The sequence below is a fragment of the Rhinoderma darwinii genome, chromosome 1 (genome assembly GCF_050947455.1).
Source record: "Rhinoderma darwinii isolate aRhiDar2 chromosome 1, aRhiDar2.hap1, whole genome shotgun sequence".
In the NCBI taxonomy this organism is placed as follows: domain Eukaryota; kingdom Metazoa; phylum Chordata; class Amphibia; order Anura; family Rhinodermatidae; genus Rhinoderma; species Rhinoderma darwinii.
Window position 1 is genome coordinate 650,113,502 of NC_134687.1, and position 27,925 is coordinate 650,141,426.

Consider the following 27,925-nt stretch of genomic DNA (forward strand, 5'->3'; position numbering starts at 1 on the left):
TACATAAGTTACTGCCCTAAATTAGCTCACTTCCGGATTCGTGTTGACCTACTTCCGGCCGCCTGTTTGATTGACACTTACCTCATCCAATCCCTGTAGTTTTTACACCTACCTCCCTTCTCACTGAGTCTTTTACAAATTTTCTTATTGGATATGGGGAGTGTCTGCCCCAAACTACTACACTTCCGGTTTTCACGATCATACCAACAATGCCTCAGGTAAATCCAATTAAACTAAGATTTGTAGACATATATATACACCTTATTCTTCAAAGAGCCTTCATCCTTTTCCCCCTGACGAAGCCTGGTGGCGAAACGCGTTGGGTGTAAGTGGGCTTCTGGCACATCGCTACTCTTTACCCCATTGTATATCTGCATGGTCTGTCAACTTGTTTTATTCATTTTTTGGCTACCTTGCCAGTTCTGTCTATTGATTCTGATGGTCTATTTCACAGTTGTTTATTTTTGTTATGTTACTCACCATGGCTGTTTATTCACAATGTACTTCTGTATGGTATACATGTTATGGCCAGTAGCCTACTCAGTACTTTCTTTACAGTGAGGACTTATATTTTAATCCCTTTTTTATGCTATTAACTGTATTTTGTATTTTTATCATGTCTCATAAAAACTATTTTATTTTGAAAATGTTTGGGTCATTTAACGCTGATTTTCTGCATATGTGTTTAAACTATGACTTTGGTGTTTGACCAAATTATTCTATTGAGGCACTTTTTTGGTGTTATCGGATTTTATTTATGTAGAGTCCAGTCCCTCATCTCTAATAGTTAATTTAGCAGTAATACAAAGTAAATATAATATATATAATGAAATGCATTCTGTACATTTGATATCACCATATCCATAATAACCTGCTCAATAAAAAAAAACATGCAGGACGAAAAAAAACTAAACTCTGGTGAATACAAGTTGTTTTTTTGTGATTTTATACATTTCCCTCATAAAATAATTGAATGTTATAAACATTTTCTGTAAAAATAGTTGCTAAAAAATCGACAGCTCATCCTGCAAAAAACAAGATCTCACCTGGCTACATTGATAAAAAATGTCCAACCGAATGCTGGGGGGGGGGGGGGGGGAGACAAATCAATTTACTGGTCTTTAAAGCTAAAATAAGTGATATAATTAAGAGGTTAATAATCACTACAGGAACCAGAATTATACGACAACTATATTTCTATAAGACATAAACTAAATATCTACAAGAAAAAGTGACACTTTCGGGACGGTTTTTCCATCTTTAACGTGACTGTTAGGGGATTATATAGAAATGTTTGTAAATATGTTTTTTTGTCTGTCAGAGCTAAAAAATGTGACAAAGTTTTTAAGTGCCTTGTTCCTTTTAATACATTTGGCGCAGATGTCTCCCACAATCCCCTCCCACTTTGGTGTAAAATATGCCATTATTAGTAAATGTGGCCATTGGCTTCATTATTCTATAGTACTGGTGACCTTCTTATTTTTGGGACCTGCCAATAAGTTGCCGGCCTGTAGCTCTGTACACATTGTGACATCATAAGATGACATCAGTATAATTCCACCATGTCATTCTGTGATGTCATATGATGTCCTGTATATGAATAAACATTATGACATCACAAGATTCCATTATAATAATACTATCATGTATAAGCCAGAGCTCACTGCTCAGATCAGAAGATGAAGACCAAGGGCAGAATAAAGGTAACTCCATCATCTCCTGAAGTCGTAGGGGAATTTATTAGGACTGGCGTTTTATACACCAGGTGTAAACTGAACTAGGTCAGCATGAACTGCGCCAAATTTATTAAAGGATGGACACCACAATGGACCCCAATAGACCCCATTACAAGTCATGCCCGGTGCCATTACAGGTGTGAACAGAGCCTTATTTATCACTTATAATGGTGGTTTCTCTTGGCTCAAATACCCACAAAATCTCTCTCATACCGGAGCAGGCAAAACTAAATTGGGTATGATCAGATTATCTCTATATATTGCAGAGATCATTGTGGGTGTATATGGTTTTTTTAACCATTTTTTTATGTATGTAAATTTATGTAAATTTATATGTCATGCGGCTATATAAACCTGTTAATTAGACACGTCACACATGCCCCAGAGGAAGCCGGAAGGGCGAAACCCAGGGTCGGGCGAGAGTGTTTGGCGTGCCGCCTAGAAATTTTAAAGATTTTTACTTACCTTGATGCTTTTATTTCTTGTTACTTCTGTGAGTATGGATTAAACTTGGCGTGGAGCAATCTTTTTTCAGAGGGTGTTGCACTATGTGTCTTCCTTTTTCCATCTATTAGAGACATAAGATCCTTTTCCTACCAGGAGTTCTTTGAATGTGGAGAGAGACGATAAGGAGCTTGGTGGAACTACAAGGATAAGAATTACCATCCACACCCTCATTGGATTGCGGACTGTCCACTGCATTTTTCTGGGAGAGAGTCCATACTGAATGATATTGGACTGTTACCAGTGCCGTCTGAGCCGTAAACTTCACTGTTATTTATCACTTGTCTCCATATCATTACTTGTAGTATGACACAGTATATATAGATATATGTATAATATAGTCGGGGGCATTGCTGCCCTATAGTGCCCACCAAGGGCTTTACAGGGGGGATTACATATAACAACATACAGCCCTTTATACAATCACTGAATTATTTCCCGCGTAGAATAACGGGCTGTATGTTATTAATATGTAATAATGCAACAATCATAAATTATAGAATCTGTATGATCAGCACATAGATACATTATATCATATATTATACAGTGTGTATGTATGGCAAATAGTGCAGACACAGAGCGATGTTACCATAGCAACCAATCACAACTTCTATATTATAGAATCTGTATGATCAGCACATAGATACACTATATAATATATTATACAGTGTGGATGACAAATAGTGCAAACAAACAGCGGTATTACCATAGCAACCAATCACAATCATATATTATAGACTCTGTATGATCGCCACATAGATACATTATATCAGTGGTCTCAAGCATGCGGCCCGCGGGCCGCATTCGGCCCCTGGGGCAGTCATCTGCGGCCCGCGGGACACAGAGCCGCTAGTACAGGCTCTGCTCCGGGACTCTGTGGAATTCCCTGACATTGCTGTCCTCATATAGACCGTGATGTCTGGGGCTTCCCCAGAGCTGGAGTCCCGTGAGGAGCGCTAGTATCGGCTCTGCTCCGGGACTCTGTGTAATTCCCTGACATGGCTGTCCACATATTGACAGTGTTGTCAGGGTCTTCCCTAGAGTGGAGTCCTGGGCAGAGCGCTAGTACAGGCTCTGCTCTGGGACTCTGTGGAATCCCCTGACATCGCTGTCCACATATGGAGAGTGATGTCTGGGGCTTCCCCAGAGCTGGAATTCCGGGCAGAGCGCTAGTATAGGCTCTGCTCCGGGACTCTGGGGAAGCCTCTGACATCACTGTCCATACATCGACAGTGATGTCTGGGGCTTCCCCAGAGTCCCGTGCAGAGCGCTAGTATCGGCTCTGCTCCGGGACTCTGTGGAATTCCCTGACATGGCTGTCCACATATGGACAGTGATTTCTGGGGCTTTCCCAGAGCTGGAGTCCTGGGCAGAGCGCTAGTATTGGCTCTGCTCCGGGACTCTGTGGAATTCCCTGACTTTGCTGTCCATATATGGACAGTGTTGTCAGGGTTTTCCACAAAGCGGAGTCCCGGACAGAGCGCTAGTATAGGCTATGCTCCGGGACTCTGTGGAATCCCCTGACATCGCTGTCCACATATGGACAGCGATGTCTGGGGCTTCCCCAGAGATGGAGTCCCAGGCAGAGCGCTAGTATAGGCTCTGCTCCGGGACTCTGGGGAAGCCTCTGACATCACTGTCCATACATCGACAGTGATGTCAGGGGCTTCTCAAGAGCAGGAGTCCCAGTGATGTCAGGTGCACAACTGGAATACCAGGAAGAGCCTACTAGCGCTCTGCCTGGGACTCCAGCTCTGGGGTTGACCCTGACATCCATGTCCATATATGGACAGTGATGTCAGGAGCAGAGCTGGGATCCCAGCCAGAGTGCTAGAAGTGGCTCTGCTCCGGTACCCCACTCTGGACAAGCCCCTGACATTAGTGTCCATAAATGTCAGTGGCTTCCCCAGAGTTCCGGCGCAGAGCCTATACTAGTGCTCTGCTCCAGGACACCGGCTTTGGGGTTGCCCCTGATATCCCATTCCCGTCCAGGAGAATCTCCTGACATCACAGTATATGGACAGTGATGTCAGAGGCTCCAACAGCAGAGGAATCCTCAGCCAAAGCGTCGGCAACGCTCAGGCTGGGGATTCCACGCATAGAGGGAGCCCCAATGGAGCTATGTACTTGGGGTGTGTGTGGCATTATCTGCAGAGGGTAAAGTGGCAGCATCTGCAAGAGGGCACTGTGGCAGCATCTGCAGAGGGCACTGTGGCAGCCTCTGCAGAGGGCACTGTGACAGCATTTGCAGAGGACAATGTGGCAGCATCTGCGGAGGGCACTGTGGCAGCATCTGCAGAGGGCACTTTGGCAGCATCTTGGAGGGCACTATGGCAACATCTATAGAGGGCACTGTGGTAGCCCCTACAGAGGGCACTGTGGTAGCCCCTACAGAGGGCACTGTGGTAGCACTTACAGAGGGCACTGTGGTAGCATATACAGAGGGCACTGTGGCAGCATTTACAGAGGGCACTGTGGCATTATCTATTGGTGTGTGGCAGTATCTACAGAGGGCACTGTGGCAGCATCTACAGAGTGCACAGTGGCATTATCTACAAGTGGGTGTGTAGCATTATCTAGGGGTGTGTGGCATTATCTACAGAGGGCACTGTGGCATTATCTACAGAGGGCACTGTGGCACTATCTAAAAAGGTGCTGCCCAATTTTGACAGGTGTGCCTGCCAAATGCTGCCAACTGAGCCGCCACACTGCATTTAGCGACACTAAAACTGGAAAACTGGATTGTTGAAATAAGCACGTGGAGAATTCTCTCAAATGTTAAACCTAGCGGTATTATTATAGTAATGTAGTATTATTATTATAGTAATATAGTGTTATAGTAGTTCAAATAACGAATTGATTAACAATAATTTTTTATTATATCAAATTTAAAAGTAATGCGGCCCGTCAACTTCCCATTTTTTCTATATGTGGCCCACTTACCCGGCCGAGTTTGAGACCCCTGCATTATATCATTTATTATACAGCGTGTATGACAAATAGTGCAAACAAGCAGCGGTGTTATCATAGTGACCAATCACAATCATATATTATAGAATCTGTATGATCGGCACATAGATACATGATATCATATATTATACAGTGTGTATGACAAATAGTGCAGACAAGCAGCGGTGTTACCATAGCAACCAAAATATTATAGAATCTGTATGATCAGCACATAGATACATTATATCATATATTATACAGTGTGTATGACAAATAGTGCAGACAAACCGGTGTTACCATAGCAACCAATCACAATCTTATATTATATAATCTGTATGATCGGCACACATACATTATATCATATATTATACAGGTCGTATGACAAATAGTGCAGACAAACAGCGGTGTTAATATAGCAATCAACCACAGTCATATTATAGAATCTGTATGATCAGTACATAGATACATTATATCATATATTATACAGTGTATGACTAATAGTGCAGACAAACAGCAGTGTTACCATAGCAACCAATCACAATCATATATTATAGAATCTGTATGATCAGCACTTAGATACATTATGTCACGAAGCGGGTTAGTGGACCCACTAGGCCATACCGCTGTAGCGGGGAGGCAGCTGGCCAAACAACAGGAAACCTCAGCAATACAATGTCCCGCAGAAGGGTACCTGGATAGTCCAGACAGTGCCCGCAGCTCTGGTACAGATGGAGATGGGTGCAGCAGGTAAAGGCCAAACGTGGTGGATAACACAGGTGCCGCAGGTTGCGCCAGACTTGGCGAGTTCCTTCGGACGTGCAGATGACACAGGACGTGGCGAATTCCTCCAGACCAAGCAGATGAAACAGGATGTGGTGGATTCCTCCGGACGTGGCAGATGACACAAGACGTGACACGACTCCGACACTAATAGGCACAGGAACAAGAGCAGCACGGGATATAGGAACAGGTACCAAGGCACGGGTAACAACTGGAACGGGAAACTCTAAGGGACCATTTGCAAGACAGACTGGGAAAACTAACTACGCTCAGGCAAGGATCAGAAGGCCTGGAGCCTTCTTATAGACCAGGAAATCGTGGCAGATGATGATGATTACGATTTCTCTACGGATCCATGGCTGCGGGCGTCGGGAGGTGAGTAAACCCGACGGTCCGCGGCCATGGACGCTGCAGTATCCCCCCTCTTACGCCCCCTTTTCTTGGGGCAAGAGCAAGAGAGTAATTTTTTAATAGCAGCAGGAGCACTGAGGTTCTCCTCCGGCTCCCAGGACCTCTCCTCAGGTCCAAACACTGTCCAGTCCGCCAAATAGAAAGTCCTTCCTCCTACCCTCTTTCAGTCCAGGATCTCCCTCACCTCGAATATATCAGAAGAACCGCTGGGAGCAACTGTGGAACTAGAAGTCTTGCTGTAGCGGTTCAGGACCACTGGCTTCAGGAGGGACACATGAAAGGAGTTGGAGATTCTGAGGGTAGGAGGCAGCTGCAGCTTATAGGAGACAGGGTTGATTTGTTGCAGAATCTCGAAAGGACCCAGGAACCTGGGAGCAAACTTGTATGAAGGCACCTTCAAGCGAATGTCCTGAGAGGACAGCCAGACTTTAGTCCCTGGAAGATACTGAGGTGGCTCTCTTCTCCTAGTATCTGCTTTTCGCTTCATGCGATCGACTGCCAGTAAAATAGAGGTCCGGGTCTGTTGCCAGATTTGCAGGAAGTCCCCATATACAGAGTCAGCAGCGGGTACTTGAGATAAAGTTGATACAGGAAGAGGGACTCTAGGATGTTGACTGTACACAATGTGAAATAGAGTGGAAGTGGTGGACTCACTTGTGTGGTTGTTGTATGAGAACTCGGCCCATGGAGAAGCTGTACCCAGTCATCGTGCTGTGAAGAGATGAAGTGGCGGAGATAATTTTCCATGATCTGGTTGATCCTCTCAACTTGCCCATTGGACTGGGGGTGATAGGCTGAGGAAAAGTCCAATCTCACATCCAGGAGTTTACAGAGGGCTCTATAGAACTTTGAGGTAAATTGAACACCCCGATCTGACATGATGTGAAGAGGCAAGCCATGCAAGCGAAAGATGTGTTGAATGAAGAGATTCACCAGACGAGGAGCAGAAGGTAGGCCGGTCAGCGGGATAAAATGTGCCATCTTAGAGAACCGGTCCACCACCACCCAGACAGTGTTGCATCCTGCTGAGGGGGGAAGGTCTTTGTTACATAGTCCATCGCAATGTGCTGCCAGGGGGCATTGGGTACAGGCAGAGGTTGAAGCAGGCCGGCAGGTTTGGAGTGAGTAACTTTGTTAGAGGCACACACCGTGCAAGAAGAGACAAAGTCCAGAACATCTTTAGGTAGCGTGGGCCACCAGAAGTGACGAGCAATCAGGTCTTGGGTTTTACGGACACCAGCGTGCCCAGCCAGTTTAGAACTGTGTCCCCAGCGGAGAATTCTTCTCCTGTCTGCCAACCGAACAAAAGTCCTCCCAGGAGGGATGTCTCTAACCGGCAGAGTATTAGCAGTGACAATGCAGGATGGGTCTATGATAGTCTGAAGGGACTCCACAGTGTCTTACGTCTCAAACGATCGGGACAGGGCATTGGCGCTCACATTCTTGTCCGCGTGACAGTAGTGGAGCACAAACTGGAAACGGGTGAAGAACAGCGACCACCTGGCTTGACGGGGATTCAGTTGTTGTGCAGACTGAAGGTAGGTAAGGTTTTTGTGGTCAGTGAAGATCAGGATGAGGTGAGCAGCACCCTCTAGAAGATGTCTCCACTCCTCCAGAGCCAATTTGATGGCCAGCAGCTCCCGATCCCCCATGGAGTAATTGCGCTCAGCAGAAGAAAAAAGTCTTGAGTAGTAGCCACATACTACTGCCTTTCCTTTGGAGCTCCTCTGGAACGGAAGTGCACTTGCACTAACAGAGAAAGCGTCCACTTCCAGTGAGAACTGCCGAGATACATCAGGATGATGGAGGATCTAAGCTGAAGTGAAGGCTTTCTTGAGGCTAATAAATGCAGACTCTGCCTCTGGAGTCCACACCTTGGCGTTCACACCCTTGTTGGTAAGGGTAGAGATGGGAGCCGTCAGAGAAGAGAAGTTAGGAATAAACTGCCGGTAGAAATTGGCGAATCCCAGGAACCGCTGTATGGCCCTTAAGCCTTGAGGACGTGGCCACTCCAGGACAGCTTTCACTTTCTCAGGATCCATCTTGAGACCTTTATCCGAGATGATGTAGCCCAGGAAGGGCAAAGAACTCTTCTCAAAGACGCACTTCTCCAGCTTGGCGTATAAATGATTCTCTTAATCGTAGTAGAACCTGACAGACATGCCTCCGATGAGTCGTCGGATCTCGGGAGAAAATCAAAATATCATCGAGATAAACAACAACACAGACATAGAGGAGATCTCGGAAGATATCATTAATGAACTCCTGAAACACTGCGGGAGTGTTACACAGTCCGAAGGGCATCACTAGGTATGCGTAGTGCCCGTCCCGGGTGTTAAATGCTGTCTTCCATTCATCACCCCAACGAATCCGGACTAGATTATAAGCCCCCCGCAGGTCTAGCTTAGAAAATGTTGGCTCCTCGTATGCGATCAAACAGCTCAGATATAAGTGGCAACGGGTATTTGTTTTTGACCGTGATCTTGTTGAGACCACGGTAGTCAATGCAGGGTCGAAGGGATCCGTCCTTCTTTTTAACGAAGAAGAATCCAGCCCCGGCCGGGGTGGAAGACTTTCGTATGAAACCCATCTCCAGATTCTCCTTGATATAGGCCGACATGGATAGAGACTCAGGCAAGGAGAGAGGATATACTCGACCACCGGGGAGAGAGGCATTAGGAACCTAAGTGTTTGGGCATCCAGTTGGCAAATGAAGTTAAATGTAGATAAATGTAAAGTTATGCATCTGGGTACCAACAACCTGCATGCATCATATGTCCTAGGGGGATAGGGGGAGCTACACTGGGGGAGTCAATTGTTGAGAAGTTTCTGGGTGTACTTGTAAATCATAAACGAAATAACAGCATGCAATGTCAATCAGCCGCTTCAAAGGCCAGCAAGATATTGTCGTGTATTAAAAGAGGCATGGACTCGCGGGACAGGGATGTAATATTACCACTTTACAAAGCATTAGTGAGGCCTCATCTAGAATATGCAGTTCAGATCTGGGCTCCAGTTCATAGAAAGGATGCCCTGGAGTTGGAAAAAATACAAAGAAGTCCAACAAAGCTAATTAGGGGCATGGAGAATCTAAGTTATGAGGAAAGATTAAAAGAATTAAACCTATTTAGCCTTGAAAAAAGACGACTAAGGGGGACATGATTAATTTATAAGATATATTAATGGCACATACAAAAAATATGGTGAAATCCTGTTCCATGTAAAATACCCCTCAAAAAACAAGGGGGCACTCCCTCCGTCGGGAGAAAAAAAAGGTTGAACCTGCAGAGGCGACAAGACTTCTTTACTGTGAGAACTGCGAATCTATGGAATAGATTACCGCAGGAGCTCGTCACAGCAGGGACAGCAGATGGCTTTAAAAAAGGCTTAGATAATTTCCTAGAACAAAAAAATATTAGCTCCTATGTGTAGAAATTTTTACCTTCCCTTTTCCCATCCCTTGGTTGAACTTGATGGACATGTGTCTTTTTTCAGCCGTGCTAACTATGTAATGTTCCCTGTAACCAGGGTTATGAGTCACTATACTTACTGCAGGTCTAACACTCCCATATCATGCGGATATCACTTACCACCAGGATCTGGTACATGGACCACTACACCACCAGCATCTGGACATATAGATCACTGTTCCCTGTAACCAGGGTTATGAGTCACAATCCTTGCTGCAGATCTAACACTCCCATATCATGCTGAAATCACTTACCACCAGAATCTGGACATCTCGATCAATGTTCCCTGTAACCAGGGTTATGAGTCACAATACTTACTGCAGATCTAACACTCCCGTCTCATGCTAATATCACTTACCACCAGGATCTGGATACATCGACCACTACACCATCAGCATCTGGACATCTAAAGCAATGTTCCCTGTAACCAGGGTTATGAGTCACAATACATACGGCAGATCTAACACTCCTGTATCATGCTGACATCACTTACCACCAGGATCTGGGTACATGGACCACTACATCACTAGCATCTGGACATCTAGATCAATGTTCCCTGTAACCCGGGTTATGAGTCACAATACTTACTGCAGATCTAACACTCCCATATCATGCTGACATCACTTACCACCAGGATCTGGGTAAATGGACCACTACACCACCAGCATCTGGACATCTAGATCAATGTTCCCTGTAACCAGGGTTATGAGTCACAATACATACGGCAGATCTAACACTCCTGTATCATGCTGACATCACTTACCACCAGGATCTGGGTACATGGACCACTACATCACTAGCATCTGGACATCTAGATCAATGTTCCCTGTAACCCGGGTTATGAGTCACAATACTTACTGCAGATCTAACACTCCCATATCATGCTGACATCACTTACCACCAGGATCTGGGTAAATGGACCACTACACCACCAGCATCTGGACATCTAGATCAATGTTCCCTGTAACCAGGGTTATGAGTCACAATACTTACTGCAGATCTAACACTCCCATATCATGCTGACATCACTTACCACCAGGATCTGGGTACATGGACCACTACACCACCAGCATCTGGACATCTAGATCAATGTTCCCTGTAACCAGGGTTATGAGTCACAATACTTACTGCAGATCTAACACTCCCGTATCATGCTGACATCACTTACCACCAGGATCTGGGTACATGGACCACTACACCACCAGCATCTGGACATCTAGATCAGTGTTCCCTGTAACCAGGGTTATGAGTCACAATACTTACTGCAGATCTAACATTGCCGTATCATGCTGACATCATTCACCACCAGGATCTGGATACATGGACCACTACACCACCAGCATCTGGACATCTAGATCAATGTTCCCTGTAACCAGGGTTATGAGTCACAATACTTACTGCAGATCTAACACTGCCGTATCATGCTGACATCACTTACCACCAGGATCTGGGTACATGGACCACTACATCACCAGCATCTGGACATCTAGATCAATGTTCCCTATAAACAGGGTTGGACCGGCCCACCAGAGAACCAGAGGATCCTCCGTTGGTCTCAGGCTCTAACACAATAATGGGCCTTAAAGGTCCCGCAGTAGACAACCCATTTTGAAGCTCTTTGGAGACAACCACTTGCCACTAGGGTCTATTTCTTATGGGATGATTCACAAATGACCTATTAGACCTTATTGATATGTCCTGTGTGTACAATGATAAAAACTAGGATTAAGATTAAATTAAAAATGGACGTGTACATGTGCTTTATAGATGGATGGTGGGCCTCAGTATCATCTTCTATGGTGGGCCCAAGGAACCCCAGACCGACGCTGCCTATAAGCCTCTGTAACTACTGTGAAGAACAGTTTCAGAGCTGAGAAATGTTCTGTCCGTAAACCTGTCCTGGCATGAGACTCCTGCTTGCACCATTGGGATACAGTTGATGCAGTTTGTGCCATTACCGCATACACCTAAATGCATGGACTATACAACACTAATGATACATCCCCCCATGTCTGACTGCCTCATTGGTGTCCCCATGCAACTTACTTATATGTTATTATCTCCTAGTGTCTCAATAGTATCCCCAGGATTCTAAGTAATACCCCACCACCATGTATTTCCTATTATTACTTTTAGAAGTCTCACATTAGGGCGTATTCACATGGTAAAAATATGTAGAGGTTTTAATTCAATTGCTTTAATTGCAATTTTAAATAAATGTAGCAAAAATTATATCATTCCGCACCTTGCAAATACACAGTAGTTCTCAGATGAGATACATGGGGTACCAATGGAAGACACAATTGTACTAATGGGAAGCACATGGGGCGGGTATAAATCATAAACTGAGCCAGCGGCCAGTCGAGCACGGCCCACAGAGGAGAGTGAGAAAGCAGTAAAATGGCACTGTGGTATTTTATCCTTATCTTGTACTGTGTCATTTTAATCCCTCCTCGCATGTTAAGAATTTGGACCTGAACAGGTCAGAGTATTCCCTTATGTGACTAGATTATTATTATTTTTTTCATAAGAATCACATTTTACTTTTACATTCAAGATCTCTCTACTTAAAACTGAAAACCAATGATGTACTGCCTGCCTTGCCTGCGTGTTCTCCTCCTCAGAACTATGTCATCTCGTGACACTATGGGGATAATTTATATCACATCACAATGTTCCAATGTTACATAGAGCAGGATCCACTACACAGAATACAGATTTCTTCCCCAGTTCTATTTGGCACCTTTTTAAAATGGTTCAGTATTTAAAAGTTAAATATTTTGTACAATCGACCCTTTTCTATCTGCCCTTTTAGGTTGTATGAATGTGATAAACCAACCACATTCGGTTGGGCCGAGACTTGTGGCAGAAATACAGAGGCTAAAATGGGGCCGCTTTAAACCCCTCTTAATGAGGCGTTAGTCAGATAGGAGAGCCATTGGAAAGAATGGTTTCTACTCAGTACAACCTTATACTACATGGCCTCTATAGGCCACAATATATCCGCTAAATTCAATGTCATTGTCCACAGTTTCAGCCACTGGACCTACAAGAACTGACCCTTTTAGGACTGTAAAACTTTTGTCTTCAAAACCATTAACTTATAACATACATCAAACACCTGTAACATACATCAAACACCTGAATAACTTAGCAGTTGCCTTCGGGAGTGGGGATCTGTGACTGGCTGCGAGGTGATGAATGGCGGCTGTGACTGCAGCACTCATGTTTAAAATGTATAAAATACAGAGGCAGTAAGTTTGTGGAATGAACCAGCCTTTCAGTCTCTAAAAGGGGCTACTAAGATTAGAAAGAAAAATAACTTCCTTTGTTCAAGAAATGGCACCACTCTTATCTATGGCTGTGTCTGTTATTACAGCTCAGTCCTATTTACATTAATGCTGAAATACCAGACACAATAATGGAAAACTGTGGCGCCGTTTTATGCACAACCCTTTTAAGAATACAGTAAAGCCCCTGTTAAAGGAACAGTGTCATCACAAATTATTTTTTTATATGTTAAAGATGTTAGTGCTTTATTAAAAACGTTTATATTTATTTGTGTGTTTGTGTTTTACTTTTTATTATTTTTACACTTTTTCTTCCCTATGGGGGCTGCCATTTTTTGTTCCATTTCTGTATGTGTCGATTAACGACACATACAGACATTGAATACGGCAGCCACAGTCCCATAGGGACTGCGAACGGGTCCCGTCCCATTCACTTCTGTGTACGGCGTCTGTGTGGGAACTGCGCATGCGCCGCTCCCACACAGTCCAATTTGAAATTGGCGCCGTCCGGCGCCATTTTCCTGTGGACCGGAAGTCGCGGCCGGACAGTAATATTACTACTTCCGGTCGCGGCTTCCGGACTTGTGCACTTGGACCAGCGGCAGCAGACGGAGCGGACGGGCCGGAGGGAGCCGCGGCGGCAGGAGCAGGTAAGAGATTTCAATGTATGTTCGTGTTTGTGTGTGTTTACTACTGTATGTAAACCTACTACACTGTGTGTTAGCTCAAAAAATGGCGACACACAGTGTAGGAGGTTACACCGTTCAAACCCCTCGTTTTTACCCAATTTTGCAATGCTGCAATTTTGGGAATAGCTCCATCTAGTGACCAGAAATGGGAAATATTATAAATTAGAATTAATTTATAATATTTCCTGACTCGTGAAAAAAATAAAAAAAATTTGAACAATGTTTAATCACCCACACACTAAATGTTTAATTAAAAAAAAAACACATGTTTTTCTGGCAACATATTCCCTTTAACTTATGTTATAGGTCATCTGTTCCAATGAGTCCATCAACGAGATGCAATAGTAGGGGGTTATGCATTAGGAGGGTGTTTTTTGGAAAGCTCAAAATATAGCATCAACATAGGGCATGATCTCTGTCAATGTGTACTCTCTGCCAGTCAGGAGGGATCAGATAATGCCCTATAGACTACTTTTAAGATAATAGAGAACTAATTACTCATAATATACACTGTTCAGCCCTAGCATTAAATCCACATGTGCAGGTCTCCCTCGTGCCACCAAAACAGGTCTGACACATCAAGACATAGACTCCACAAGATTTCAGAAGGTGTGTGGCATTTAGCTTTATCTTTAAGTCCTGTAAGTTGCGAGTCGGGCCCTCCTCAGACTCGTTTTCCAGCACAGCCCACAGATGCTCGTGGTGGTACATGTCAAAATAACATTGACAGGAGTGCCAGGACTCAAGATTTCCCAGCAGAACATTGCCCAGACTGCCTCCGGAGGCTTGTCTTAATCTCATATGCATCCTGGTGCCATCTCTTCCCCAGGTAAGTGACGCACATGCACCCGGCTGCCCCTATGATGTAAAGAAAACATAATTGTCATTAGACCAGTCTACTTTCTTCAATTTGTCCATGGTCCAGTTCTGATGCTTGCGTGCCCATTGTAGGCGCCTTCAGCGGTGGACAAAGGTTCAAAATTTTGCCCTTGCAAAGGTGGACCCAGCTCAGGGACCATCTCTATGAGCCAACAAACAGAAGCTCTCAGTTTGGCAGATGTCAGCTCTCAGTTTGAATAGGAGCAGAGCTGCAGTAACCCAGCAAGGCCACCATGCTGTGGTATAAATCTTTCTGCTTCTGGCCCCAACCACTTCATAGCTACCAGCGCCTGGAGGCTGCAGGAGCAGCTCATTGGTGCAGGGTTTGGGTCGGACTCCCACGGATCATATACTGATGACCTATCCTGTGAATACAGGTCATCAGTATAAAAAACAGCCCTGAACCTGCACAACCCCTTTAATTGGCTGTCCTTGTAATAAACAGATGTGCCAGGTCTTTTAGCGTGAGACCCTCTTTGTTGCTGCGTTCCACTAATTAAGCAGGTTCTTGAACGGGGGAAATCCACCTTAGAATATCTTAATAGGGTATTTGAAAATGGGTTTTCTGATCAAGACAATCCCTTTAAACACAATAATTAAGGAGGCAAATACTATTTCTGCATAAGGTTGAGGTGTGTTTTGGAGTAGCCACTAAATGGTGTTTCTGATTTACAGAATTGAGAGCAAAAAGGGGTTGTCTCGTCAATACAACCCCTATCAATATGCTCTATTAGGCCATATGAACGTCAGAGAGGGGGGCACCCGTTCACCATCCCCTCTATAAGCCAAAATATTAAGCCACTCTGGTGGAAGCGAGGCGTCCATGCATTACATAGATGGACGTTCATTTGAGTGGCTGGTATATAATACTACATGTCCTTGTTTCTCCAACGCTTCCCACAGATGCTTGATTGATTTCTGAGGAATTTGGAGGCAAAGTCAACACCTTGAACTGTGGCACGTGCATGATCCTGCTGAAAGTGGCCACTGCCATTAGGGAATACCATTGCCTTGAAGGGGTTTACTTGTCAGTAACAATGTTTAGGTAGGTGGAACGTGTCAAAGTAACATCCACATGAACGCCAGAAACCAAGGTTCCCAGCAGAACATTGCCTGAAGTACCACACTGCCTCCACCAGCTTGTCTTCTTCTCATAGTCTATCCTGGTGCCATCTCTTTCCCAGGTAAGCGATAGACATGCACCCAGCCGTCTGCTTGAAGTAAAAGAAAGCAAAATTTATCAGAACTAGGCTAGCTACTTCCTTTGTTTCATGGTCCAGTTCTGAGGCTTACGTGCCCATTATAGGCACCTTCAGCTGTGGACAAGGGTCAGCATTAGCACTCTGACCGATCTGCGGCTATGCAGCCATATATACAGCAAGCTGTGATGCTACGTGTTCTGACATCTTTCTATCATAGCCTGCATTAACTTTTTCAGAAATTTGTTCTTCAGTAGCTCTTCTGTGGAATCGGACCAGATGGGCTAGCCTTCACGCCCCTTGCACATCAATACGTTTTGGGTGCCCATGACCCTGTCACCGGTACACCAGTTGTCCTTCCTTGGACCACTAACACCCCTCAATATTTGCCATTTTGGAGATGCTCTGACCCGGTCGTCTACCCATCACAATTTGGCCCTTTAAAAGTCTCTCAGGTCCTTAAGTAAAAGACACAAAAAGACACCGGTCCATGAATTCCAACCTTTATCAATAAATTACCTGTCATTCATTGCTTGATTAATTATAACCATCAATGCTATTTCTTAGTAAATAATCATCTCACCTTTTTTCAAATGCTGACATAGTATCTGCCATCACTACCTCTAGGGTTAGGGCATTCCATAGTTTAACTACTCTGTGTTTCCTATATTGATGTCTGAAACGTCTTTCTTCCACACGCAATGAATGTCCCCTGGTCCTTTGTAAGAGTCCTTGGAAGGAACAGATTATGTGCTAGATCTCTGTATTGACCCACACATATACTTATACATATTAATAAGGTCCCCTCTAAGGCGCCTTTTTTCCAAGCTGAACAAGCCCAATTTTTCTAGTTTTTCATTGTAAGCGACACCTCCCATCCCATTCAATAATCTCGTTGCCCACCTTTGAACCCTCTCCAGTTCTCCTATATCCTTTTTACAACGTGGAGCCCCAAAACTGAATTCCATATTCTAGATGTGGCTTTGCAAGGGATTTATAGAGGTGTAATATTACAGTTGAATCACCGTTTTTTAATCTCTCTTTTTATACACCCTAAAATCCTATTTGCTTTTGCAGCTGCTGCTGGACATTGAGTGCTGCTGCTTAGCTTATCTGTAACCAGAATACCCAGGTCCTTCTCTTGTTCAGTTATCCCCTGTTTTATTCCATTTAATGTATATGAATTAATGCTATTATTACATCCTAGGTGCATTACTTTATATTTATCAACATGAAATTTCATCTGCCATGTTTTTGCTCATGCTGACAGCTTATCTAGGTCTTTCTGTAATATTTTATAGTCAAGCTAAGTTTTCGGTATCCTACAAAGTTTTGTATCATCAGCAAAAACTGACACCTTGCTATCAATCTCATCCACAAGGTTATTAATAAAGAGATTAAAAAGAATTGGGCTTAACACTGATCTATTGTGGTACCCCACTGCTCACTTCAACCCATTTTGAGTAAGTTCCATTTATAACGACTCTTTGTTTTAAAACTGTCCCTTATCCAATTCTTTACCCACATGCATACATTGTCCCCCAGTCTCTGTGTCTGTAGCTTTAGAACAAGACTGTTGTGTGGAACAGTATCAAATGCTTTTGCCAAATCCATTACATCGGTCACATGACCAACAGTCAGATCTGCACTTACCTCCCTATAGAAACCAAGCACGTTGGTTAGGCATGACCTGTTTTTCATGAAAACATGCTGGTTATCAGTTATTAGACTTTTCTCTGCTATATACAGTTCATCTCTTAGAATGCCCTCAAATATTTTACATACAACAGATGTCAGACTTACTGGACGGTAGTTACTCGGTTCCACCTTCTTAAATATTGGTACATCAGCCGTCCTCCAATCCTGTGGCACTGATCCTGTTACAAGTGAGTCTAAGAAGATGAAATACAATGGTTTGTCCTATACGGAGCTCAATTCCCTTATCACCAGTGGATGAATGCCGTCTGGGCCAGGGGATTTATCAATACTTAATTTGCTCAGACGCAGCTGTACTTCCTTCTGTGTTACATAGTTAGTATGGTTGAAAAAGACACATGTCCAAGTTCAACCAAGGGATGGGAAAAATTTCTACACATTGACATAGGAGCTGATATTTTTTCGTTCTTGGAAATTATTTAAGCCTTTTTTAAAGCCATCTACTGTCCCTGCTGTGACCAGCTCCTGCGGTAGGCTATTCCATAGATGTTAAGCAGACAATATTGGGTGGGGAACCTTTATTACTGTCCCCCTGAATATCTGGTACTGGCAGCTCATCAGTGAACACAGAGGAAAAGTACATGTTTAATATCTCAGCCCTCCCTTTGTCCTATACAATTATATTCCAATGCTCATCTTTAAGAGGGCCAATATTATCAGATTTTTTCTTTTTGGCATTAATATATTTACTAAAAAATGTGGGATTCATTTTAATGTTGTTAGCGATTTGTTTTTCTGTAAACAACTTTGTAACTTGATTTCAGTTTTACATTTCCTATTGAGAAGTTTGGAAAGCTTCTGCTGAGCCCTCAGCCGTCAATGTTTTGAATGCTTTTTGTTTTTGTCTTACTATATTCAGTAATTTCCTATGCATCCATATCGGTCTCCTTTTATTCCTAGGCAGTGGATTAAATCGTACTCCCAATTCATTTAATATATCTGTTAAAGCTCCCCATTTACCGTCAGTATCCCGATTTACCATTACATGATCCCAGTCAACACGACTAAGTGCTTCCCTGAATCGATTTAATTTTGCTTTCCTAAAATTCCATGTTTTTGTTTCTCCCCTTTGTACGGTTTTATTGAAAATTATATTAAAACTTCCCATATTGTGGTCACTATTGCCCAAGTGCTCCCGGACCTCCACATCTGATATTAGATAAGACCAGATCCAGCACATTATCCCCTCTGTTTTATCAACCAACTGAGTGAAATAATTGTCTTGAATTGTATATAAGAAACGTACAGCTTTTAACACATCCAGCGTGGATGTCCCAATTAATGTCAAGATAGTTAAAATCCCCCATAATAAGGACCCCGTTATTATTTGCTGCCTTTTCTATTTGTTTCAGCATTTCGTCCTCAGTCTGTCCCGCTATGTTCGGTGGCTTATAACAAACTCCAATTATTAGTTTACCGTTATTAACTGTTCCATGAATATTTACCCATATTGACTCCACACTGCGACGGTCTCCCCCAATGTCTTCATTCAGAACTGGTCTTAGGCTGGATTTTACAATCAGACAAACCCCTCCACCTTTTTTTATCTTTTCGATACCTTCTGAATACACTGTAGCCCCCCAAATTTGCTACCCAGTCATGGCTCTCATCCAGCCAATTTTTCTGTTGTGCCCACTACATCATAATCAATGACGGTCATTAGAATCTCCAACTCGTCTATTTTACTTGCAAGACTTCCTGCACTCAGCAGCATACATTTGATTTTACGGATACCTCTATTATTCTTAGGTTACATATTTATTCCTATTCACCTCCCTACTCACCTTCTAACTGCAGCCCCCACTAAATCCTCATTAACCCCTGCTGTATCCCACTCCCTATCTACTCTATCTAACCCCGCTTGTGTATCTCCACCCTCCCTCCCAGATCCTAGTTTAAATGCTCTTCCAGCCGTCTAACCATTCTTACCCCAAGCACAGCTGCACCCTCCCTATTTAAATGCAGCCCATCCCTACCATAGAGCCTGTAGCCGACAGAGAAGTCAGCCCAGTTCTCCATGAACCCAAACCCTTCCTTCCAGCACCAATTTTTAGCAGTGATTGTACTGGTTGCTAGGAGCAACGACCTGCTGTAGTGATGCTAGCCAGCGCTTGCTCAGTGAGCTCTAAACTCCTCTCCAGGTTTACAATACTCCTAAGTTTAATATTTAGATCCAATACCTAGGTTTCTAAATACAAAACATGCTGCATCTAGTGCAGAGATATTCACCCTCAAACGGCTGTTCAAGGCACACATACATGCACAAGACACACCTGGTAGCATTGTCCATGGAGCACAATTTTAAATGGGGATAAACAGTATAGTAACACAAATAATAATTTTTTTTTATTTTTTTTTACAGAATACACAACAATGCATAAAGAAAATTTACCAAATCATAATTTCCTATGTCCTTTTGTTTAACTATGGCCTTGTGCTTCGCTGTGCACTTATCTGCAAAATCGCACTTTACTAGTGGATTCTAGGATGATGAGCTGCCGAAATCCTGACGCAGTTTAGCAGTCTCAAACCATAACATTTCTTCCACCATGATCTCAAGGAATTTATAGGTTTCTTTCTGGTGAAACACGGCCTATAATTTATGTCAAACATGTCTTTTGATAGTGGTTACAAATAACTTTTTGATTCTTCTTTCCATAGCAGACTGCTCCAGAAGTCATGTTTTTTGCCTAGGTGTCCACGAGCACACTATAGTTGCTCTGATGTTTTTTCTGGATGACTAATATTTTATTTTGGCGCACCCCATGCAGTTTTCATTTTTGTAGCATTTTTGGAATGGTAGACATCAAGAGTATCAAAATCTGCTGTAGATCTTTAAAGAAATTCTGGGGTTCTCAGAAACTTCTCTCAGCATCTTTTGTTCTGCTCTCAGGCTGATCTTACGAAGATAGACTGGCCTGGACCAATTGGCAGTTGTCTAAAATCTCACATGTAGATGGTTTTCTGGACAGTGGAATGATTGATATCCAATAGTTTAGCTGTGTTCCCTTTCTGGTACCATAGACATCCATAACCTTTCTAAAGGCCTCCGAGTGCTCCGGTTCTCAACATGGTGATACCACACATTTCAACAACAAAGGAATACCACAACTCAGAAGTTTAAATGAGACACGTTCCTCCTGGATTCTCTCTAATGCTGGAATTACACATGCAATTGTTTTTAGGCAAATCCAAGAGTGTATTAAAAAGAATTGGGAAATATAAATGAAGGACTTACACTTCTCCTTCTGGCTGGATTCACTTCTGGCTTTGAGGTGCAGTTTTTCATGCACTTTTTTGTGCTAAACTGCATGTGTGATTCCAGTTTACAAATAACAGTTTTTATTCAGAAATGTCTGTGGCTGTACCATTCATCTGATGGTGATTTCAGAATCTATGTGCATGCTACAGAAACAACCCCACTAAGATGTATGGAACTATTTACAGTTTCAGAAATTTATACTACAAATCTGCCGCAAGTGAATTTACCCCGAGGGTAAGAACAGACAGAACGGCGACCACAACCATACCCACATAGGTGACGAATGGACACACGATTTAGCAGATAAATATTGTGGTATTACAAGAAAAATTTGTGGCCATTCGCCACCACATGTGGGCATGATTTTGGGCGCCAACCTTGATTCTAATTCAGTGATAAATACACTTATGACATTTCCTTTTATGAAAATAAATCGGTGAATATTTATTTTATTCAATTAAAAAGTTACTTTGTTAGTGGTTTTTTTCTTCGATTACATCACCTTCATCTTTTTATACTGTTTTCATGAAATTCAAATATAAAAATGTCCATATATGTTAAAAACAACACATTTACATTGTCCTTACTGTTAGTCTGGATTATCCTGCAGTGTGGGAGAATGTATGAATACAGTAATAAGAAGCGAGGTTCATGGTGACGATTCAGCTTCTCTGCTTTGTAAGTAAACAAAGCTCTTCTTTTCTTCCTTATGTCCACAACACTTTTCCTTCATAGATACCGGTCACAGTTGATCTCAGTTAAATATAATTTGAGTGTTTGGCAGATCCAGGCTAATTCCACCCAAAAAATAAATAAACACTTTTATTTGCTGTTTAACCCATTAGTGACCGCCACTACGCCTTTTCATGATCTCTGCCCTAACGGGTGAGATCGATATCAGTTTAACCCCTCAGATGCGTCACTCAATAACGAGGACCGCAATAGAGTGGTTTTGGAGAGAGGGAGCTCCCTCTCTCACCCCAAGGGCACCCTGTGCATGAGTGTCGGTGTCTTCTATTGCAGCCGGGAGGGCCTAATAAAGGCCCCCAGGTCTGCCTGTAGTGTATGCCTGCTAGGTCATGCCAGAGGCATGGCCTAGCAGATGCCTGTCCGTTTTACAGGCACTAATACACTGCAATACAGAAGTATTGCAGTGTATTATAAAAGCGATCAGAGGATCGCTTAGTAAAGTCCCCTAGTGGGACTAGTAAAAAAGTTACACATATATTTGGTATCGCCGCGTCCGTAACGACCCAAACTATAAAGTTATTACATTATTTAAACCTCACGGTGAACGCCAGGAAAAATAAAATAAAAATCCATGCAAAAATCATTTTCTGTGAATCCTGCCTTAAAAAAAATGTGATAAAAAGTGATCAAAAAGTCACCTGTACTCCAAAAGGGTACCAATAAACACTACAAGTTGTCCCGCAAAAAAGCCCTCATACAACTGCATCGACGGAAAAATAAAAAATATATGGCTCTTCAAATATGGAGACACAAAAACAAATATAAAAAAAAAAAAAAGTGTTTTTACTGTGTAAAAGTAGTAAAACATACAAAATCTATATTAATTTGGTATTGTTGCAATTGTAACAACCCGCTGAATAAAGTTATTGTGTTATTTATACCACACGGTAAACGGCGTAAATTTAGGACGCAAAAAAGTTTGTCAAAATTGCTCTTTTTTTTTTCAATCCCCCCCCCCAATTATTTTTTATAAAAGTTAATCAATAAATTCTACCCCAAAATGGTGCTGTTACAAAATACAACTTGTCCCAAACAAGACCTTATATAGCTATGTCGACAAAAATAATAAAGTTATAGCTCTTTGAATGAGACGATGAAAAAACATAAAAAATAGCTTAATCATTAAGGCCTAAAATAGGCTGGTCATTAAGGTATAAAATAGGCTGGTCATCAAGGGGTTAAAGTCTGTGAATAATCTGATGTGTTAAAAATCTTTTTTTTTTTTTGCTCTTATAGCATTCCCCACATTCTAAACAAGATTATGGTTTCTACTCCATGTGAATTCTCTGTGGAGTTCCAAAATGTAAATTTCTTTGTAAAACATCTTCCACATATAAAACATCAAAATGGCTTCTCCCCTGTGTGATTTCTCAGATGAGCCCTAAGATAACATTTAGTAGTAAAAAATTTCCCACATTCTGAACACAAATATAATTTCTCTCCTGTGTGAATTCTAATGTCTAACAAGACTTGATTTATCTATAAAACATTTCCCACATTCTGAAGATGAATATGGTTTCTCTCCTGTGTGACTTCCCTCATGTCTAACAATACTTGATTTATCAGTATAACATTTCCCACATTCTGAACATGAATACGGCTTCTCCCCTGTGTGAATTCTCTCATGTCTAACAAGACTTGATTTATCTGTAAAACATTTCCCACATTCTGAACATGAATACGGCTTCTCTCCTATGTGACTTCTCTTATGGATAACAAGACTTGATTTTTTTTTGTAAAACATTTCCCACATTCTGGAGATGAATATGGCTTATCTCCTGTGTGACTTCTCTCATGTGTTACAAGACTTGAGATTTTTGTGAACTGTTTACCAGATTGAAACCTTTTACCCCCTTTCTGAGCTGTACTTGTGGTAACAATCTGTGATTGGTCAGGAAAAGGTTCCTCATGATTAGTGAGATTATATGATAGGTCTTTACTGGGAAGTCCTGGATGTGTATAAGGGTATGTTCACACGATGAGAGGCATTTACGTGTGAAAAGACAGACTGTTAACAGCTGCCTCGTTTCACACTTAAATGCTCCTCCTCGCATTTTGCGAGCCGTCTGAGACGCTCGTAAATTTTGAGCTGTGCTTCATTGAGTTCAATGAAGAACAGCTCAAATTACGTGGCAAAGAAGTGCCCTGCACTTCTTTGCCGAGGCAGTCCATTTACGCGTCGTCGTTTGACAGCAGTCAAACGACGACGCGTAAATTACAGGTCGTCTGCACAGTACGTCGGCAAACCCATTCATATGAATGGGCAGATGTTTGCCGACGTATTGTAGCCCTATTTTCAGGCGTAAAACGAGGCATAATACGCCTCGTTTACGCCTGAAAATAGGTCGTGTGAACCCAGCCTTAAAGAGGCTCTGTCACCAGATTTTGCAACCCCTATCTGCTATTGCAGCAGATAGGCGCTGCAGTGTAGATTACAGTAACGTTTTTATTTTTAAAAAACGAGCATTTTTGGCCAAGTTATGGCCATTTTTGTATTTATGCAAATGAGGCTTGCAAAAGTACAACTGGGCGTGTTGAAAAGTAAAAGTACAACTGGGCGTGTATTATGTGCGTACATCGGGGCGTGTTTACTACTTTTACTAGCTGGGCTTTCTGACGAGAAGTATCATCCACTTCTCTTCAGAACGCCCAGCTTCTGGCAGTGCAGACACAGCCGTGTTCTCGAGAGATCACGCTGTGACGTCACTTCCCTAGGTCCTGCATCGTGTCAGACGAGCCGGCACCAGAGGCTACAGATGATTCTGCAGCAGCATCGGCGTTTGCAGGTAAATCGATGTAGCTACTTACCTGCAAACGCTGATGCTGCTGCAGAATCAACTGTAACCTCTGGTGCCGATGTGGCCGACACGATGCAGGACCTGTAAGTGACGTCACAGATCTGCACTGCCAGAAGCTGGGCGTTCTGAAGAGAAGTGGATGATACTTCTCATCAGAACGCCCAGCTAGTAAAAGTAGCCGAGTTGTACTTTTACTTTTCAACACGCCCAGTTGTACTTTTGCAAGCCTCATTTGCATAAATACAAAAATGGCCATAACTTGGCCAAAAATGCTCGTTTTTTAAAAATAAAAACGTTACTGTAATCTACATTGCAGCACCTATCTGCTGCAATAGCATATAGGGGTTGCAAAATCTGGTGACAGAGCCTCTTTAAGGGTAATGAGGTTTTCTCCTGAAGATTGCTGCATATCTTCATGTTCTACTTTATAATTTAGCAATAACGTGAAGATTCCCTTAGAGTTCTTACTGGGATTTTCTGTTAGGATTAAAAAAAAATGTGATTTTGTTTCACAATAGAAAGTTGACAAATTTATAACATTCGTATTAGGTTGGAAACACACATGCAGTGTTTTGAGCCAAAGTCAGAAGTGGATCAAGCAGGAAGACGTTTAAGACAAGCCTTTTGACTCTATTCCAGCCTTATAACGCTTTGTATAACACTTTAAAATAAATCCATGACAGTCCAGGATTCTGGTCTACACTCAGTCCTCCACTATTAGGGTATGGCCACACCGAGCGGCCCTGACACGGTCGCAACGTGGCCAACAACCGCGCTGGCACTATGTAGGAACGGCTAACAAATACTTTGTTATGAGGTATTCCAGTTACATGCGCATGCGCACTGCCACTTCATTCAGTCTCTATGGAAGCACCTAAGATATGCTTTTTCCGGTGCTGCCATAGAGAATGAAAAGGAGGTAAGTTGTCGTAATTTGCAAAATCGTGCGGCCATAAAGGGTGTACTATTCATGGCCGCATGCTTTTTCAGATAAAGGGACGGTTTACCCGTGTTAACATGCGGCCATTAACAGGCTGTTTGACAGCCGCACCGAACATGGTGCCGGCGCGGTTGTTAGCCACGCTGCGACCGTGTCAGGGCCGCTTCGTGTGGCCCTACCCTTAATTTATTACATAATGCTTGACTTAATAAAATTATTTTTTGGAAAAGCAGAAACTTGTCTGGCAATGAAGACTGTTCTTTGCTAACACATTTGGCTGTTAAAATACTAATAAGACATACACAATCTTAACTTAATTTTGTTACAGTCTAATATTGCCCACAGTCTACATTTAACAAGATAATGTGTCATGAGTCAAATCGCTGGATGAATTCATGGACATGATAATGAGGTCTGCATATCCTAATGGCTGAACAGTCACCGGATCTCAATTTTATAGAACATCTGTAGGATGCAGTGGGATAGACAGAGTGAGGTTATTAATCAGAATCTGTAATAAAGGTTTCCTGCTTCACTAAGAATTCAAGCTGTTCTAAGGGGAAAGAGGGTCATATTAAGTACTGATAATGTGAACCTAATGAAATCAATTGAACTCATTTAAGTTTTAGTCATGTGACAATTTAATAGCAAATTGTTGTTATATTTCTCTGCCCCCCTTATTTTCATGTGGTCTTGTTTTTCTCAGAACATATAGGGCTTCAATATTGTGTAATAAAATAAGTGATATATTTAACTCTGATGAGGTGGGAGAGTCGGAGAGGAGAAAACTCCGCTGGATGTTTTAAAAGGTCCTTGCAGAGATAGGTGTGGACCACCAAGACATCTATAATCTATGGGCAGTCAGCAACTGGTTAAAATAGGTGCTTCCTAATAATCATGGATCTGTTTTTTATTAATCCAATATAAAAAAAAACCACATCTTTAAACCCACTTTGAAAACGTCTTAAAGACCCTTAAAGCGTACCTAATTTTTACATGACTTTTCAGAATAATCTGTCATATGTGTGTACAGGAAGAATAACACTATTTCTGGCCATTACATGACTTGTATATGGAATTCTTTTAGCAGTTTTCCTTCTGCAGGCACTATATTTAAATCTCAGTTTTCCCTGAGGTAGTGTGTGGAGCCTAACTGCTATCATGTCTTCTATACACTGCACACATAGAGCAGAGAGCCACCCTGGTCTACTATCTCTCTGTAGCACACCCATAGAAGATACAGAAGCATGGAGCACATTATACAGCAGTTAGGAGCAGTGTAGCGAAAAATCCAGCACAGAGGTGACATATAAATCTTACCAGCAGCCTATGTCTCTTCTCTCTACTTCTGTTTCCCCTCTCCTCTTCAAAGACTTTTATTTGCAACATAATCTGTGTCTTTGTGCTCCTGCTCCCTCCTTCTGCTTCCCCTACCTTTTCCATAGACTTCTATAAACAGCAGCGTCTGTGTGTCTCTCACCTAAAACAACGTTTTTTTGACAGGGGGTATACCAGGAGATGTATAAATAGAGCATACAGGAGGGCATGCGAAGTGAAACAGACTCAACTACTTCACCCTGCCATTAAGAAGAATGAGGACACCAAAATCAGGTATGTTACTACCTATCATAATAGATGGGGTGAAATGCGGAAATATCTGTCCACACATTGGCCCATTTTACAAACCGATGGAATCTTAGCTGAAATATTACCTACGAAGCCTGCGGTCACATCAAGAACAGCAAGGAACCTTTGCGATGCGTTGGTTTTCAGCTATCACCAACCCCAGGTGGTCAAACCAATTTTTGGAGCATCTTTACCTAAATGGGGTTGTTACCCATGCGGTAGATGCATTGCATGCCCAAATATTGTCAGCAGTGATGACTTTGTTGACTTGTCCGGCCAATCAACATACAAGATCACTTGGCCTATTAATTGCAACACGAAGGGCGTAATATATTATGCATATTGCCCCTGCCCAAAAATCTACATTGGTCTCACGACAAGGGAATTAAAAACTAGAACGAGGGAACATGTAAATAGTATTGAGGCAGCCAAGGGGACAGTGCCAGACAAAATAGATTTTTTGAAAACTCTACCACGACATTTTTTTCTGCATCACAGTTGTGCATCCAAAGACCTAAAAATTAAAGGCATAGATCACGTGAAACTTGATATGAGAGGAGGGTCCCTAATGAAAAAACTGTTGAGATTAGAATCCAAATGGATTTGGAAACTAAAGACATTACAACCCAAGGGCTTGAATGAAAGCCTTGGTTTTGCAGCTTTCCTGTAGGGTGTCAGAATTTTTATGGTGTTGTTTTTAAGTCGTTTATTGGTTGGGTCGTGTATTGGCCAATTTTTTAACATATATTTATTTTTAGTTCTTGCAGATTGTCTTCCACCTATTTGAGAATTTGATAAGACCCAACATTATGATGCTTGCTTGAGCCTGTAACAACGCTTTTTATGCTATTCATTATTCCTTTGACAATATTGACGAACAGTTCATTTGAGGAGATGTAGTTGATGTGTTTTCATTTATATTGGGT

General features: G+C 42.4%; 1 protein-coding gene and 1 long non-coding RNA gene across 2 annotated transcripts in view; one reads left to right on the plus strand and one right to left on the minus strand.

Annotated features, from left to right (window-relative positions):
- Positions 1-27,925, minus strand: part of LOC142698612 (uncharacterized) — a 201,682-nt gene that overhangs the window by 65,984 nt on the left and 107,773 nt on the right. The gene's annotated exons all lie outside the window — the stretch shown is intronic.
- On the plus strand, positions 1,647-27,886 carry LOC142678108 (uncharacterized). Its single transcript, XR_012852629.1, has 3 exons — positions 1,647-1,703; positions 26,877-26,984; positions 27,758-27,886. It is a non-coding gene; the product is annotated as an uncharacterized LOC142678108 (long non-coding RNA).